The following is a 9833-nucleotide window of genomic DNA, read 5'->3' as shown; positions in this document are numbered from 1 at the left end:
AAATTGCGATTAAACGCGATTAATCGTGAGTTAACTATGACATTAATGCGATTAATCACGATTAAATATTTTAATCGCTTGACAGCTCTAATATATATATATATATATATATATATATATATATATATAAAGAATAAGTACAAGGTTACGCTGTCGAAACAAATGCCAATGGAATGCATCTAAAATATGCGGGTAACAAATTAAAAATGAACAGGGTGTTCGGGACATGAGCTATTTTATATTTATAATATACAATATATATTATAAATATGTAAATGCGTATCCTTTGTCGGTTTTCCTTTAGAAAAGCCCGTTCCCTCATCCCTATGACAGGGGAAATTCCTGTAAGTTGAGGTCCGGGTCCAGGCCCGGGTACAGGTCCGGATCCAGGCCGGGGTCCAGGCCCGGGTACAGGCCCGGCCGGGTCCAGGCCCGAGTCCAGGTCCGGGTCCAGGCCTGGGTCCGTTCCCTCCGGCCATTGGACGCGCGTCGTCCCGTAAAAGGTGCCGGACCTCGTCATTGGGTGGGCGGCCTGTCCGTCAAACCTGTAGCCGTGACGACGGTGGCTCTGATGGAACATGCTGCAGCTGCTAGGGGTGGGGCCTATCTTCAATCAGGGAGCGTTGATTGGGCAAGAGACCCCGTCACTCAGATAGAAACTCCGTTACGGTTGGATAAGGCCAACGTCCGTCCCGTCGCGAGCGCTCTGGTTGGAACAAATGGCGCGTGGGTGGAGCCGCGCGCCGCGGTCACTGAAGTACGGTGGGCGGATCAGTGTGGTGACAGCGACGCGTGGAGACTCCCGACAAACTGTCTAAAACAGTCGACTAACGGTGAGTCAACCTTGAATAAAACGTCCCGGTTGCCCCACAAGGCCCGGGGACGTACGTGGGTCGCAGTTTGTGCCGCATTCCTCAGTGTTTTGGGGGTACTTTGAGACAGTGAAGTGTCGGTGATTTTGGATGAGTGATCTCAGCACGCCGCGTTGGGCGGCGCGCAGGGCGGCGCGGTGCGGATCTGCGCCGCCCGTCTGGACTCTGGAGGCGGCGGGGCGGCGGCGGGGTTGCTCGGTGTGGCTGCTCGGTGTGGCTTTGCACCGCCCGCCTGGAGGTGGAGCGGCGGGGTGTTGGCTTGGTGCGGCTTTTCACCGCCCGGCTAGAGGGGCGGCGGCTCGGTGTTGCTTTGCGCGGGGCGGCGGCTCGGTGTTGCTTTGCGCGGGGCGGCGAAGGCGTCAAAACGTAGTTGCAGTCGCAAAGTTCTGCAAGCAAACTTGATTGTCTCCGTATCGCTCCCATCTCGGACGCACGGTGGTCCTGCCCCAGAGTCACACAGAGCCCTGGTCCGCCTGGTTTGGTTGACTTTGAGGGCGTTTACTAGTCACTTGGCCGGGGCAATAAAGATATGCTGGGTCAATTATTCACTGTGAGGTGAGCTGTGGGCAGGTAGACCTCTGTGGCCTTTGGTGATGGTGATGGATGTTGCTCCCATAGTTCTGGTTAATATTAATGTGTGATCGTTAAAAATAAAGAACTATGAATTGTCCTGGTGGCATCTCCTGGTTCATATCTGGGATGAAGAGAAAGGTCTCCATCATGTCTCTGTTTGGATGTATTTAACCCTCACACAATGATGACTAAATAAGTTATACGTGTAACAGGAAAATACATTTGTCATACTATTGTGATGAAACATGAATGTATAACAGAGCCGTACTGTATGTGAGGTTGAATCAATGTGTTTTCTTATCCACTAGCAAGAAATGGTGCATTATGTTGAAATATATATGCGCCAAACTTTATATTGACATGACAGGCACTCCTTGCCTGTGGCTCCATTGATTGAATTATTGATGGTTCGGTATTGTGAAGCTATATTGTTATTGACGGGTAATCTTTTTTGGACGGCCATATTTCATCTGTAAATATCTGTAAATGATGCTTGAAATGGAAAGAGGAACCTGAAGCTGAGAGGGTTATCTCTCTCTCGCTCTCGTCAGATCACTCTGAAACCCCTCGCCCGCCCCTCCAGATTACTGGTCTGCGACTCAGAGGTGGCTCCTAGCTTGGCTCCCTGAATAATTCAGTACTGAACCAATCAAATCACAGCCCTAAAGTTTGGTCAGTCGTAAGAGCATATCTGCCCATGAGACCTGGTTTAGCCCAGCCAGTACCTTCATGTGGGATTCAGGAATGAGAAAGTCAACCACTTCCCCCTTCCAGCAGACCAAAACTGATTTCAGTGACTACAAAATGCAGTGTTGATGAGATGACAGGAGACCGGCCAAACTATTGCAAATCGAGTTTATCATGTGAGAAATATTATAAATACACCATACTTTTGGCTCAACGTGGGGGGCCTTAGAAACAGATTGAGACGTTGATGCAGAATGTCTAGGGTGAAATGTTTCATGCATGACTCCAATCAATGCAGAACAGGGATGTTGGAAGGCTCTGTAATCTGAGTCTTTGAATTTTACTCGCTGTTCAATCATTTCCCCTGGGCTGCCGCAGGTGAAACTACGCAGAAGGGAGTTCTGAAGTTCACACTTGAAAAGAAAAAAGGGAATCTGTCCCAATAATAATAATATGATTACCTTGACGGCATCAATACTGAGGAGTTGTTAATGTGCGATCTGTTCTGTTGGATGATATCTCCAGCATAAAGATCCAATCATTGATGTGTTTTATTTACTACAGCTGTATGATCACACCAACTTGATCAGTTCAGGCGGGAGGTATAAAGTTAGTCAGCCAGTCAGTCATTCCTCACCTTTCTGCACAATCTGCTAATTCAAATTAGGCGATTCCCTTGATCGTGATTGTATGCGGGTGATTGTCTGCTGTTCGGCAAACGATTCAGCCCCATTCCGATAAAACAAAGGTTTGTGATGATAGGCAGAGATTCCTGATGATTTTATTGATGTATGGAAGGAACTATAAACTATGAATGTAACTATGGACCTGGGAGACGGTGGATTTCGTTAGATGGTTTGGAGAATAAACATTGCTAACGAAAAATGAATTGCTGCAAACCTAAAAGTGTTTAAGCCTAGTGATGCCTGTTGGAATTAGTTTTCGGGCAGATGCAAACATACTTTGACGTAAATAGAAATGAGCAGATGAGTTTTTGTCCTCATCTTTTTACCACCATAATCTGAGAATAACCTGTGGATTTTTTTCCTTGCTGATTTCTGACCAATCAGGGCATCTCTTTCCCTGATCGGTTTGGGGATTCCTTTTACCTGTCATTCCAAGTCAGTCACACAGCTTCATCTTCATCGGGATGGAGGGAGGGGTGGAGCTGTTTATTTCTGACTCCATCTCTCTTCTGCTCCTTTCCGCTCACTAATCTTAGCTGCAGCACCTATTCTAACACCCAGTCTAACTGAATGGTAATCGCTGTTCAACAGGGATCGAGTAAAACAAAACAAACCACATTAATGAAGTGAAGACGTTTGCCTCAAGCTATCATGGGCTGACTAATCGCAGACAATTTAGTCATATTGAGTTCAATATCCCTCAAACTGATACTTGTCAGTTGTCAGGCAACAATGAATTGGTCAACATTTCCAATTCTAAATGAGTCTCAGAGCAACCAGAGGGATTAATGAAGACATCCTGATGAGAAGACTGAGGAGGCGGGTTACTGAGGACAGGTGGTCCAGGGAGGACAGACAGACAGACAGACAGACGGAGGCCCAGACGAGGGGAGACTTTGGGTAGAGAACAAATGGAGAGCGATGGGGAGGGAGGTGGGTGTGGAATTACAGGAGATGGCCCTTAACTCACGGATGATGGTGGAACGTCAAGGACAGGCCAGTGGATGTCAGCCCAGTGGCTCCTTCAGCCCAGTGGCTCCGCCTCTCCAGTCCTCTCTTTACATTGGCCAAAGAGTTGGGCTCGGTTCAAGTTCAATTCCAGGAGGACTCATTTTGCCATTGTTCTTTTAGAGAAAGAATGATAGAATATTGGATTGTCCAAGGCAATCCAGTGTTAAACATATCTATATCCTGGGACAGGACCTCCTCGATCAGAGATTAGATTTAATCTTTTTGGAGGAACTCTCCATACTGGGCGAGAAGGAAAAGGGCTGTTTCCCAAAGTGCAGCCTTGCTAGAACACTTCCTCGCTACTCGTGTACTTTTGAGATGAGGCTAGAGTGCTGCCTAGTCTTTGTAGCGTTCAGAGTTTGGAACGACTTGCTAGTGTGGAAGCGCTTCCGCTTTTTAAATATTGCTCCAATGTTAAATATTTGAATTGTTGAAATTGCTATTGGTGACAGTAGTTTGTTTTAACACCACCTACTTAAATATTCAAACGAATCAATCCATGCAAAATATAGCCTATCGTTACGTTGCAAAAACGTTGGAAAGAAATCGCACAGGTTAACTTTTTGCCTTTACATGATTAAGCTATAAAAAGCAATACGGCACAAAATATTTCTGAAACGTTCAACTAACTTCACTTGTGTAAAGCAATGTGTATTGCCTTCTACACGCAATTTTTAAAAATCCCGCGCAGCGTGTGAACGTAAAGGATTGTGGGTATTTTGGCTCGTTGAGGATCCATCGATGCATCCATTAAAAAATCTCTCAATACTCAACAAAAAAAAAAGGACTCGACACTGTTCTAATGTTGAGTGTTCTCAACATTGGAACAGTGCTTGTCTGCGTTCTATGACGTAGCATCCTTATAAGGGCAGCCGTTGAGCATGCTTCCTTCAATTTGGAAAAACAGCCATGGACAAGTCTACAAGATGGACCCATCTGGACCGTTTCTGAACATCAGCATCAGCCTTGTTTGGATGGGCTAGGAGTCTGCTGGTGAGTTATAGCCCAGCTCAGGCATTAAGTGGTGTTGATTAAAGGCAGTGAAAGCATAGGCAGCAGACATAAAGAGCGGGAATGGCTCTGGGCTGAGGTGGGTTGGAGCTCGAATGCTGAACCAGCTGTAAATTCATCAGCCGACCAGCTTCTGGATCCAGGAACTCGTCCTGAGGCTGCATCGAGTTGGAACGCTGCTTTGGGTTGGGTTTCCCTGTCAGTCGCGCTACATTGCACAGACTTGTTAAAGGATTTTGCTGGATCGCTGTAATGTCAGTCTGTATGTACATGAGCATTGAATTGTCTCTTGGTGGACACGCGTTCCTGAAGTAGACGGTTTGTTAGTTATTGACATCCACTTTATTCCAGACCAGGGTTTAGAAGCTTCCAGAACTTTATGGTTGTTGCGTACAAACTGCCCTGGTTAGATAGTTGGTCGATAGGGCCAACAAACAAACAAATCACTAGGTTTGGATTGTGTGAATGAGGCGCGAACATTTGGAACTCGTTTGGAATAGAATGGATGTCTGCGGCTCAACCGCCCATTTCATGGCTGATTTACATCCCTGCATCAACGATGTCAACAGTTATAACCCTTGCCCACTGCATCCGTCCGTTGACGGATCTCATTGACTTTGCATGGGGCGATCCCGAAATGCATTGTGGGTCCGTCCGTTCCGTCGGCTCCGTGTCTTGCATTCAGAAGTTGAGACAATTTTAACCTTTCAGGCTGCAACGGATCCGTCAGCCAATCAGATCGTGGCTCCGTCGGCAAATACCACTCCCCCATCTGTCGGACACGCCTTCCGTCGTCCGTAGACGTACGGATGCAGTGGGCAAGCGGCATTAACCTGGGGAGTTGGAGCAAACCAGCCAAATCCTTTAGGATCTTGTTTTTGTCTTAAATATCATAAATCCATGTCTTCTAGAAAGTATTCATTTTCCTGGGGGTAATTTTAACCAGGGGTCAGGCCGGTCAGACGACAAGCGATTACTGTGTTATGGGTGGCTGTCCGGACACCATGAATAATGCATCTACCCGTCGTGGGTCCAAGAAATGAAGTGGATACAGGATCCGTCAGGGTGCCTGACGCCGCGGACCCAGAGAGACGCCTGACTCACCCCTTCACCAGGGCCCAGAGAGAGGTCTGACTCCCCCCTTCACCAGGGCCCAGAGAGAGGTCTGACTCCCCCCTTCACCAGGGCCCAGAGAGAGGTCTGACTCCCCCCTTCACCAGGGCCCAGAGAGAGGTCTGACTCCCCCCTTCACCAGGGCCCAGAGAGAGGTCTGACTCACCCCTTCACCAGGGCCCAGAGAGAGGTCTGACTCACCCCTTCACCAGGGCCCAGAGAGAGGTCTGACTCCCCCCTTCACCAGGGCCCAGAGAGAGGTCTGACTCCCCCCTTCACCAGGGCCCAGAGAGAGGTCTGACTCCCCCCTTCACCAGGGCCCAAGGGCCCGGCAGAGGGGGATTGATGTACAGCGAGGAATAAGATGGTTTGGAACCTAAAATCACAAACTAAACTCAAGTCAGGACTGTTGATCTTTTATGCATGTAGGCTGGTGATGGTGATGCCTATTGCTATCATAGTTCTTGTATAGTATGATCATAACAAAACATAACTAAATTACTTGTACTGGTGGTATCGCTTAATGCACATCTGTGATAAAGAGAAGGGATTTGATCTACTGCGAGGACTAATCTGGTTTGGAACCTAAAATCACAACTCAAACTTCAGAGTGTTGCTCTTTAATGCATGTACAGTCTCCGGCTGTGCAGACCAAGAAATCCAATTTTTTTTTTTACTTAGACTATGTTCAGGCGTAATAATAGCGTGTTATTAATAACATGGCTTTGCATGACTCGTGGTCATCAGAATGAGGTGGTTGACGCAAGAGGGGAAAGCCTGGACATTGTCCTACTCAACAACCACACGTAAACATCTCTCGTTACGTAGTCATCACAGACTGTGTCTCGTTATGTTTTTAATCTTCGTTCTCCAGTCGATCGTCGACTGCTCTCCCAATGCTAATGCAGCTATGCTAATGTGTGGCGTCCGTGTGTGTGTGTGTGTGTGTGTGTGTGTGGTACCTTCCTCAGCTGGCCCATGTGGGGAAGCGAGAACAGGCCTTGCATTCATTTACAATCTAGAGCTGTTCACAAGCGCTCTCAGGTAGTTATTAACGCTCACTCTGTGGCGCCCTGTTTAACAGACGGTCCTTTCTGCTCCTACAGGCCTGGAGAACGACAACCGTGGGACTTCTACTTTACTTGTCCTTGCATCGTGTAGCATCTTGTCCCAGCTATCTCGTTGTATAAGGGGGGAATGGGTTAACCTAGCGACTGTTAGTGCTTGGCACTATGAACATCCTTTCTGTACCGACAGTGATATATTTTTGTTTCTCTTTCTTCTGACTAAATGTACTGATTGTAAGTCGCTTTGGATAAAAGCGTCTGCTAAATGCCCTAAATGGAAATTTAATGTAAATGTGTCAAGTGGCAGAAAGGTTGTAGCGTGACGGGTCTCAGTTCATTTCACCCTGCGATCTCTCTCTGCATGCGCACATGGCGACAACAATGTGGAACCGATGAACTCTGAGCCAGCGGCTCACTAACACCCTGCAGCGATCCATCGGGATATTGAAGCTTCGCTGTTTTGCGTTATTAAAATGACCCATTTCTTTCACTGAAATGAACTGCTTTGAAACGAGGGGAACAGTCAATCAGTGATCCCTGATTCTGCAGCGGGGTTCCCCGAGGTTCTGAGTCACACGTTTTGTGTTGGGGTGACAGTGAGTGAACCGGTGTTTGACACCAGCACCTCCGCAGCAGAGTGAACTGATGAGTTGATGGGATCGGGTTGGAAAGAGAGATTGAGAGAGCAGAGATGGAGAGTACAGAGTGTACACGCCTCTATAATCCCCCCCCCCCCCCCCCCCCCCCCACACACACACACACACACACACACACACACACACACACACACACACACACACACACACACACACACACACACACACACACACACACACACACACACACACACACACACACACACACACACACACGGCCAGCCACACACGTAGCAGCTGGGCTAGTGTGTTAGCCACTTGGATTTAAAGGCCAACACAGTCCGTGTTGGATGGTGAAACTAATGTACCAATTGTCCCAATGACTTGTCCAATGACACGTTAAATCGTCCCAGCGTGAGACTTGGGGCTGATGATGTCGTTTGATGTGTGTTTCATATTATTGCCCGAGAGATCTTTTCCTCGTGGAAGAGAAGCAACAACTCTTCCAAACCGGACGCAAAGCCACGCAGAGGCCGCATGGCCGCTGAAATATTTGTGGAATGCTTGGCATTTGAGAGGGAGAGAGAGGGAGGGAGGGAGGGAGGGAGGGGGGGAGGGAGGGAGGGAGGGAGAGTGTCAAGGTGTGTGTTCTACTCTGCGTTCCTTTCCTATGTGTTATGCATGTTGAACAATGAGGCATAGTTCCTTCCCACATTGTGTGTGCGCACATATTTTCCAGTTTCTTTTTTCTCAGGCATAGTTTTGAGGGGCACAGCAAAATGTCTGTCAGTCTGTAGGGGAGTCTCTTTCTCTATCTCCCTCTCTACCCCTCCCTCCCTTTCTCTCTCCCTCCCTCCCTCCAGTATGATGACTGGTTAGGTCTGAATTGTGTAAGGCATGTTCTAAGTTTCCTGTGTAAACTATACTCTGAGTATTGTAAACTACTCTGATCAGATAGCTTTAGTGTTTTGAGTATTGTAAACTATACTCTGATCATATAGCTTTAGCATGAGCATTATAAACTATACTCTGATCATATAGCTTTAGTTTGAGTATTATTAATTATACTGATCATATAGCTTTAGTACAAGTATTGTAAGCTATACTCTGATCATATAGCTTTGGTGCTGCTCAATGTTGATTCTGCTTCACTCAGGTCACCAGAGATGGGGGTGTCTGTAATCCAATAAACAAACTGGCAATATCTCTTTAAAAGTTGTTATGGGAGAGACAAGAAGAGCAGGTGGAACTGGAGTCACAGACATGTCTGGTGATATTCGAATGACCTGTTACTACTCATTAAATTATGGATGCTTGACTATTTGTCTGTTCTCTTTACATATCGAGTGTGTCTCTCACCTCTTTTCTCTCCCGTTGCTCCGTAACTTCAAATTGCTCATGTTTCTTGGCTTTACTTCTCTTCCATTCATCATTCTGCTGTCCTAACACACACACGGACACAGACACACACACGCTGACCCTAACAGACAGCCAGACACATACAGAGCTGCCAAATGATTACAGAGGCTGTCATGGTTTTGCATCACCACTGATTAGGAAAGCAGGGCTCAGTGTACTTTTGGACCAATGCTGCTAGCAGATTCCCCTAGCATGACTACGGCAAACCTCTGGGCTGCAATCTCATTCCCCTAGCTACTGCAAACCTCTAGTCTGCTAGCTCCTTCCCTTAGCATGCCTAATGCAAACCTCTATATTTTGCTAGCTCATTCCCTTAGCATGCACACTAGTGCTATCCTCTATAGGCTGCTTGCTCATTCCCGTAGCATGCACACTGCAAACCTCTATACTGCTAGCTCCTTCTCCTAGCATGCACACGGCAAACCTCTATAGGCTTGTAGCTCATTGACTTAGGTACTGCAAACCTCTAGAGTGCTAGCTCATTCCCCTAGCATGCCCACTGCAGACCTCTATAGACTGCTAGCTCATTACCCTAGCATGCCCACTGCAGACCTCTATAGACTGCTAGCTCATTCCCCTAGCATGCCCACTGCAGACCTCTAGACTGCTAGCTCATTCCCCTAGCATGCCTACTGCAGACCTCTATAGACTGTTAGCTCATTCCCCTAGCATGCCCACTGCAGACCTCTATAGGCTGCTAGCTCCTTCCCCTAGCATGCACACTGCTAACCTCTATAGGCTGCTAGCTCCTTCCCCTAGCATGCACACTGCTAACCTCTATAGGCTGCTAGCTCCTTC

At 47.4% G+C, this 9833-nt stretch overlaps 1 protein-coding gene across 10 annotated transcripts in view; it reads left to right on the top strand.

Annotated features, from left to right (window-relative positions):
* Positions 1-757: 757 nt before the first annotated feature.
* Positions 758-9833, top strand: part of LOC115536946 (microtubule-associated protein 4) — a 73028-nt gene continuing 63952 nt past the window's right edge. For all 10 annotated transcript variants that reach the window (XM_030348441.1, XM_030348437.1, XM_030348438.1 and 7 more), the window contains exon 1: positions 758-833. The gene's annotated coding sequence lies outside the window, so the exon portion shown is untranslated. The remainder of the gene's footprint in view (positions 834-9833) is intronic.

This window comes from Gadus morhua, chromosome 23 (genome assembly GCF_902167405.1).
Source record: "Gadus morhua chromosome 23, gadMor3.0, whole genome shotgun sequence".
Taxonomy (NCBI): domain Eukaryota; kingdom Metazoa; phylum Chordata; class Actinopteri; order Gadiformes; family Gadidae; genus Gadus; species Gadus morhua.
The sequence above is the reverse complement of the archived record's forward strand: the minus strand, read 5'-3'. Positions and strand labels throughout refer to the sequence as shown.